The sequence below is a fragment of the Amblyomma mixtum genome, chromosome 8, assembly GCF_055824585.1.
Source record: "Amblyomma mixtum isolate Tamu chromosome 8, ASM5582458v1, whole genome shotgun sequence".
Taxonomy (NCBI): domain Eukaryota; kingdom Metazoa; phylum Arthropoda; class Arachnida; order Ixodida; family Ixodidae; genus Amblyomma; species Amblyomma mixtum.
In genome coordinates, this window is record NC_143019.1 from 61,521,458 (window position 1) to 61,530,563 (window position 9,106).

At 45.5% G+C, this 9,106-nt stretch overlaps 1 pseudogene; it reads right to left on the reverse strand.

Annotated features, from left to right (window-relative positions):
- Positions 1-1,136: 1,136 nt before the first annotated feature.
- LOC149332723 (uncharacterized) lies at positions 1,137-2,242 on the reverse strand (annotated as a pseudogene).
- Between the last annotated feature and the right edge of the window lie 6,864 nt (positions 2,243-9,106).

The window sequence follows — 9,106 nt, forward strand, 5'->3', positions numbered from 1 at the left end:
ACGTTACTTGCCCGAATCAGATAAACTAAAAATTGGCTATGATAAGACTGCAATTTCCAGTGCAGACTGCTAACAAAGCCATAAAGCATACCTTGACTACTGCTATTTCACCATGGGGCCCGTTAAACTCGACGGTGGCTGCCTGAATGAGCATTTTGGGTCTCACTAAGCTAATGATGTTTACATTTGTTCTCTTATTCTCGTTACTTGTTGAGCCAGATAACCAAAATAAACAATGCAACCACATGAATGTGCTTTGGCGTGCAAGCTGCTAACAGTGGCTGTCAGTTTTAGTGTTGACTACTGCTATTGCACCAACACCGGCTATGACAAGACTGCAATTTCCCGCGTAGACTTCTAACAGAGCCATAAAGCGTGCCTTGACTACTGCTATTTCACCATGGGGCCCGTCAAACTCGACGGTGGCTGCCTGAATGAGCATTTTGAGGCTGCCAACAATAACGAGAGTTGACAATTGTGTTTGAATTCAGATATACCAGCATTTAAACGTATTTCTATGCCACTTCTTGAATCGAGCACAATGTGTGCAGGACGTTGCTTATCAGAATTGAGCTTCTATTGTAAGGAATACGCCATAAATGAAACTGCTTATCTATATGAGAGGTCACGGAATGGATGGTTGGCTGTTGCGAACCCACCGGCATAGTTTTGGTAGCCCTAATGAGGACTATTCTTTCATTAATGAGAAGCCGTTATGCTTGTCGAGTGGCTCAATGCCAGAGAACTCGCTGTCGGAGTCGCTTTCTTCAGTGTCATCTTCACCCAGCTGGATGATGATGGGTTGAACATGCTCACTCCCAGATGTGTCAAGTCTGAACTTTGCCTCCAAGTCCATCACGTGCTGAATGCTCTTCCTCCAATCTTCCGCCGTTACGTGCTTGATTTTCTCCCTCAAGATGGCATCGACCGTGGACAGCTTGAAGTCTCTGTTGTCCGCAGCGATGCCATGTTTGACCATGGCCCACACAAGCTCAATGGGATTGAATTCGCAGTGGTACGGCAGGAGCCTGAGTACAATGCAACCGGCCCTTACAGCTGCGTTGTCTACGATGTAGCTCAGAAAGCGTGGCTTTACAGATGCCACCAGCTCAAGCAGCTGCTTCTTTATCATCCTTTCACCGTATGTGATGTTCTTGCTTTTGAGCCACTCCTGTATCGTTTCCTTCTTCCCGGCCGTCGTCGGCAATTTCTCTTCTCGGCGGCTATGGTAAGGTGCATTGTCTAAAACAATGACGCTACCAGCTGGCAACTTCTGCAGAACGTCATTAAACCAGCTCTCAAAGCGATTGCCTTCCATTTCCTCGTGATAGTCGCCTGTCTTTTGGCCTCGGAATGCATCCAAGCAGCCGTCGACGAAGCCATCCTCGCTGCCGATGTGCGTGACGATCAGGCGCTGACCTTTCCCAGAAGGTTGTTTGAGACCTGTCGTCAGGCCATTTGCTCGAGCGAACAGGCGTCCTCGCTTCTCCACCACGGTGTCCGTCCACACGATCGACCGAGTGTGTCCCGCCGTCACCCATGTCTCGTCCAGGTAGAAGATCTTTCGGCCTTCCGCCCGGTAGCGCTCCACGTCACGGAGGTAGCGATTCCGCCAATCGGTGATGTCATCCCGGTCGATAAGCAGCGAGTTGCGGCTTCTCTTTTCGTGCTTGAAGCCGATCTCGGCAAGCAGGCGACGCACAGTACACCGCCTTAGTGATGACAGTTCCATACGCTCCGAGAACTCGGTAGTTATCTTCTCGACCGTCGGTATCTCGTTGCGGCGAAAGAAATCGTGCACACATGACCTCAGCGCGCACAACGTGAAGCTGCCAAACTTCGCGCTGCGTCTTCTCTTCTCCGCATTGCGTGGGCGCTTTCGCGACGGCGTCGTCAGTTTGCCACCCGAAAAATGCGAAGCTTTAACTTACTGCCTCACCCTGAACACGGTCCTTTCGCTGACACCGAGCATGTCGGCGACAAACTTGCTCGTGTCCTCTACGCTGCGTTCAGGCTCCCTGTTACGCCAAAACGTGTAGCAGTTGAAGATCATGTTGCGCGAATCGCTGTTCAGGATGTGGCCGCTTTTGTTCTTGCCGAGGCTCCTTGGGGGTGTGGTCATCAATGCGACACAAGGCTCGTTCGGCAACAAAGGATAGCGTTCCGATGTCACCTCGCTGGGCTCCATGGCGGAAAAGAATGCCGTGTGCGAACGCACGAGATTGCAGGTTCGCAGCCGCAAAAAAAAAATGAAAAGTACCAAATAAAAAATAAGCCTAACACATTAAAAAATAAACTTGTGAAAACACACAAAAATTATATATGAAGCATGCTTTAGAGCCAGACTGCTGTATAATTACACGCCCGGTGCCGTCGATCTTGCTCAGTAGGAGACGACGCACAGCGTTGTAGCAGGCACGGAGTGTTTTTCTCTCGCGATCCGACATGTGCTGTAGCATTTCCATCATTATAGTTTTACCAAACCACTCATCAAGATACAGAAATCCTATTTATACAAGAAATACGCGTTTTAGAAGCAGTCGCAATTTTTTGAGCGGGACTATTTCTTTAGTCGCGGAGGCAATTGGCTGCTGCGCTTCGGTCATCTGGGTGGGGCCTCTCCTGTCTTTTAAAGTTGTACCCGACTTTGGTCCCTTAATTATTGAGAGACGTGTAGCTCACCGTAAGTAATATCCATATCAGGTTTTAGAATTTAGCAAACGAGGTTACCCTCGGCGCTGTGGCCCAACAAATTTGGGCTATTTCGGCGAGTTGCGTACACTAGAGAGGTTTCTCCGCCTGCGTGCTTCTCGAAAGCGCATGCATTTTGGCGAGATGTAGCGAAACTTTGTTGCGCCGCACGAATATGCCGTTGTTAGGGCGTTCAACGGCCAGCGGAACGCCAAGATACAAGCACCACCCGATAGCATCCGGTTTCCATGGCAACGCGATAGTTCATGTATGTTTTTGTTTCTGCCGTCGAAGTTTCATCGCTCGGATGATGGATGACGCTCTGATCACAGGCCTGGTGGAAGCGGTGTCATTGCTATTCTTATCTGGCTGTTTGCGTCGAATGCATTTCCCGTGTTGTGTCCTCACCTATATATCCTACACCGTAGTCCCGTGTTGGGCTCTACGTTCATCAGCATTCGCGAGCCTGTTGATATCTATATAGACGTTTTCTCTATGAACATCAGCTTTGCGTTCTCGTTTCCTTCGCTGAGGCTTGTACTTGAGAGCACACGCATGCGCACAAAAAAGGAACAGCACAGAAAGAATGGAACACACTGCGTCAGGCCGTGGTGTCTACATGTAATGTGGGCGTCTACCCCTTATGTAATACCCCCAGTGGGTCTTTAAAGTATTAAAATGAAATGAAATGAAATGTGATGAGTAATTTGGGGATCCGTTAAGGCGATATTTTTGCGATTGTGCATATTCATAAACTGGGACTTTATAGTGCATTTTACATTGTATTCTTACTTTTCTTTCTGCCTGTGTAACAAATTTCATTGCTCGTCTCGAAACTTGATTTTCTACTGTTTTTTTTATTGTATAAATTTCGTTCTTGTTGTGTTTTTATACTTTAGTTGCAAATGATCCTTTGCACATTTAACCACTGTTCGCGTTTTTCCTTTCTGTGACATCCCCCCTACAACAATGCTCACGGGCGATTTGTAGTACCATAATAAAAATAACAAAACTAGCCTCATAAACACACTGCCGACTCAAGCCGGGAACCGTGTGCATGATCCGGCCCCTCGGGTTTCGCGACAGCCACTGGGGCATGTCACGCCTGTCTGCCGCTCGTCGCCGCTGCGGAGGTAATAAGGAGAAATGCACCGCTTCCCTACTGCCACTTGACGCCTCGTCTCGGCAGGAAACCGGAGAGGAGCCATGACGAAACGTGTGCAGATGAGGCGTTTAAAGGGTACCCGTCGACGTGCGAGTGAACGCGGCAGTTGCTGCAGGAAAACAGAGTCGTTATAATTAACGTCATCTTCGCGCGCGACGGTACGCGAACCACTGGAACCTGCAATATTTGTCTACGGTCACATCAAGCCGATGGCTGCAGACACTTTCACAGAGGCAGTATAGCGTTAGAATAACGAAGAAGTCCCTAGACCGTTTAACAGTACCTTTTGCGGGGCTAGTTGGTGTGACATTGTGTTCGGGAAAGTAAAAACAGCGCTAAATTGTACACAAGCCACACAGAAAGACGGACAGGACGGGCGCTGTCCTGTCCGTCTTTCTGTGTGGTTTGTGTACAATTTAGCGCTGTTTTTAATTTCCTGAACTCGCTAGAAGCGCCGAAAGCCAGTCACGTATGCCCTAGGCTGCCATCGAAAATTCATACGCACTGTTGTTCGTTGTTCTTAATAGTCGTGTGGGTGCTTTCACTTTGCAGGCAATTCGCAAAGTTTTCCTGATATTAGAATTTCCGGCACGAAACCATTCGTCATTGTCGCCTACATTAGCAGAGCGAGATAGTTGATGGTGATCTGCAAACGTCGAGTATTTGTTTAGTATGATTTTTTATGAAAATTTGTTCAGCGAGTTTCTATAGGACCACAGCATGGCTTGGATCTTTTAATAAAGGCAACTTTTTCTTCGCTTAAAGAGCAGACCCGCCATTTTCTCCACCTCGCCAAAATCTGTTCCTGTCCCATGTAAAAGGCCGAATTTATAGACTGGTTTAATACACCGATATCCCAAAGAAATGTATAAAAAAAAACTGAGCATGTTGGCAAACAGCCATTACTCCGTTTCCAAGGCGACGCTCCTATCATCTATCCATCCATCCACAAGTACGACAGTCGGCATCCTTCGATCGCGGCTCCGATGACCAGTCATCGATAATGTATAGGAAGCTCTTCCTTATGTTAGTAATGACTGGCGCTAGAAGAAAGAAGAGGCATGGGAGAATAATTGGCGGGGATTGAATTTGGCAGGAAGACTATGGAATGGTTAATGGTTTATGAAGGCTTAACGTCCTAAAGCAACTCAGGCTATGAGGAAAGCCGTAGTGAAAGCTGTGCTAAAACGAGGGCTAGTTGGTATCGCATCATTGTTAATCGCGCTACTTTAAACACAATCACACGAAAAAACACGCACAACGACGAAGCGCGAACTCACAACTTTTTTATTGCACATAAATGCACATGGCCTCTAGTATTTTGCCTCCATCGAAATTCGGCAGCCGCGGCCAGGATCGAACCTACTTCTTTTGGGTCAGCAGCCAAGCTCCATAGCCACTGAGCCACCGCGGTGGCACGACTATGGAATGTGCGCTTCGAGAGTTGGTGTGAGGGGTTGGTCCTTCTTTTGCTCGTTTTGCTTTGATGTTTTGTATGAATGAAAGCCATAAATGTAATTTCAAAGCAATTGCATTACCGTTTGGAATTAATTGTAAACTAATGTCATTACTTTTTGAGAGTGGTAATTCGTAATGTGGTATAATTATACTCGGTCATTTTTAGGAAAGTAATTAGTCATGTAATTTAATTCTTTTTTCAAAAGCAGTTTTTCCGTGCAAGTTTCTAGCCTTATGCTTAGTCGCTAACTCGTCGGGAAAAAAAATATCTTGGACGTCTTTACTTTAATCCTGCTTAATCGCCATCCTCTGCCTCTTCAGGATCTTATTCCTCAACGTCGCCTGCTTTGTTGTCTCGCCACACGGAGTAGTCTTTATTTTAATCCAACACGGGATAATCTAGAACAACTCTACTTGCGCTTGCCATTTCAAATACACCAAACGTGATTAGAAAGCGCAATGTCATTTTAATGCCGAATTGCTCGGCGGACTTAGTCACCATCAAATGGCCTTATAAAGGTGCTTTGGAGCCTTTTCTTCCATTTCGGACATCTGTTTCCATTTCTTCAGTGTGGAGTCGCAGGCTGAATGCGCTTTTTTCTCCTGCCGATCTCTTCTACTCCTTTCCGGTCATTGAAGCTCCCGTACCAGCACCACGTCTCTGTGTTAGACGGCATTGGATGCCGGATGTCACAACCTTTCTCGCCGCTAACCGACAGCGATGTTTTTATTCCACGGATTTTGCTTCTTCTTGTCCTGGAACATTTCCTGAAACCCTGAGGGGAAATGTCGGCTGGGAGCCATAGGCTCTCTCCTAAAGGGTGCCTTTGTTGTTGGCCCGTTGCAATAAAAGCAAACTAAACCAGGCCTCGAGATGCTTCCTTGAAAGAAGAGCGTAAGATGGAAGAAAAAAGTGAAGCGACCAAGGCGAACACCTTTGCTCAGGGTTCACAGACAAAGAATGAAAGGAAGGAAAGGGCTTAGCGTAACGGGGCGTATAGAAGAAAAAATATATGCCACGTATCATTTTAGTGTCCACTCTCAAGGCCGCAGGGAAGGGGAGTTATCATTTTTGTTTGTGACGCGAGAAGCGACCGGACTAATCTCGATTGATCACAGCCATGAAGAGCTGCATCTACGTTTTTCTAGATCACTGTAGATAATCTTGGCTTGTTATCTCGAAGTTTCCTTGGTGGCTTTAAATTGAGCGATGCTGCGAGCGGCGGGCATTCGTAGTTCGACGACCGACGAGCACGTTTGTTGCTTACGCCGCCGCCGAGTGATTCAGTTCTTTTGCGGGCGCAAGTCAGCCCAAATAAAGAGCTTCGTTTCCAAGACTGGTTGGTGTCTTCCTGACCGCTGGACTGCCGTCACTACAACGTGACAATATAAATAACCACCCACTCAACCAGGATTATGAAAAAATTGGCTTACGAAACTTTTGTGCGGTCTTTACTTGAATATGCTTCAGTCGTGTGGGACCCGTACACGAAAAAGGACATAATGGCCCTTGAAAAAGTCAATAGGAAAGCGGTTAGGTTTATATACGTAAAATACGGAAAGGAAGACTCTCCCTTGCAGTTAATGATATCAAATAACATTCCTACACTAGATATCCGCAGAAAGATTAATAGATTGGTATTCTTGTTTAGTAGTTTAACAAGTAAAAATAAACTGAAGCTTCCGGAGTGCATTAAGCGTCCTCTAGTGAGAAGGACTCGGAACGTTCATGAGCATTCACTTACTCCCCTTTTCGCCAAAACTAAAAGTTTTAAATACAGTTTTTTCCCTAGAACAGTGCAAGATTGGAATTCGTTACCAGCATCTGTTTTTTCCTCGCAAAATTTTTCTTATGCGTTAAATCGTCTATTTACCTGCTAATATTGCTTATATGTACGTTTTGTATCCGTGTGCTGCTAATATTGTATAATTTTATTCTTTTGGTTATGTAACAATGTAAGTTCACTCCTGCTTGGGCCAAGCAGTGGCGTGCAGTATTATGAAATAATAATAATAATAATTCCCTGTAATAAACCTTCAGCCCACCGTAATCATCTCGGATTTTCACATTGTAAGATGCGAGTGTGTTCTTCGCCATTTGGTGTTCACCGTGAACATCCTCAGCTTCATCAACGTTTTCTCCTCTACCTGACAGCATAGTGGAGCTGACTGCCTGAAGGCCCCATCGATTGAGCGCAAGAAGGTCGGTCTTGGTATAGAGATATACCATTTTCATTTAATACGTAACATCCGCCGGCGAAGAGCTTTTGTGCATGTGTTTTCCTCTAGCTGTTTCTAGCGCGATTATGCGAGAGTACCTGCCATTCTTACTTTTTTTCTTTGTATGCGCTTTCTTATTTTTCATTCAATATTTTTAGTATCTAATGTTTAGAGGAATCTCCCAAGGTGGAGAAGATTTGTATTGAGAGAGTAATTAATGATTAGCATCCATCAAGTAATTACTCCCATAACTAATTACTTCCTACTACTCTCCTCTCCTCAATATTTATGTTTTCTTCCTGTCTCTCTATTCCTTTCTTTACAAATCTTTTCCACCTTGGGGATGCCACTAAAAATTAGACCAACAGCGTTCCAATTTCCAATCGGCCATCAATCCTCTCTCGCTGTTCCAGATGCTAGCCGCCCCGGTTTGCTTAACTAGTAGAATGACTGTCCCGGTGAAGCCATAGTTCCGGGTTCAAACCGCGGACCAGGACGAATTTTCTTCAACGACGAAGTTAGTGTGGAAGTTGTCTAGCTTTCCTTTGTAGCCGTGTGGCTGCGTTTCGGTGGATGCTAAGGGATTGCTGCACGAGTCTTCCGACAGTGAACTCCAGTGGCGTAGCCAGAAATTTTGTTCAGGCGGGGCTCATACTGTGGCGTGGCCTCCTCATAGAATTTGTGGAGGGATGAAACGCAAAAATAATAACTGCGTTTCCCCTGACAATGCCATTGTGTATTAGATAACTCCACGCACTGTCTAGACAAGTGAAATATGCATTTTTTTTTAATTAAAGGAATGTATTCATATGTCTTAAAAATCGCGGCAGATATAACTGATACCAATGCTTCCATGTTTTTGCGTATTTAATAAATATCACACGAAGTCTGGAACTGTACACGTATCAATCCGAAACCAGCAAAGCAGTGCAAGCCTCTGGTATGAAAAACGTAAAAGCCTTGAAATGAGCAAGTAGAGGTCAAATATTTTAAGGAATCTTTGTCGTTTAAGAGCCTTTACATTTTTGTACATATGCAACGGCCAGGGAAAAATCTCAATGACGCTGTTCTTCGTTCCAGTGTACTGCACAGCAGCAGCTGTGACTGGTCATGTATTGCGAGTAATTGCACCGAAATTTTAGTCGCAACAGCGAGCACATGTATAAAGGAGGAGTTCTGCGAAATATACATTATAGGTGCGAAGATAAAATGCAGTATTAGAAATGCGAAGATACAACTTGATAAAGGGCAAAAAAGTGTCACTGGGAACAAAGTCACTTTATGTATACATAAAACCTCGCAACAAGATATTTAAATACACATATGCCTCGATTAAATCTACGTATCTAAGCAAAAGTCACTCTATATAATGCGCCAAACAAGGCAAATAAACATCTTGCGCAATGACACATAGTAAACAATACACACGGAAGGAGAGACGATCCGGGCCAGGACAAAACTGTGATAGCAAAAGTCGCGATATGTACTTTGGGCCGTGCTGCGATCGGTGGCATTTCGAAAAAATTTCGGGGGTGGGGGGGGGGGGGGGGGGGCTGAAGCTCCATAAGCACC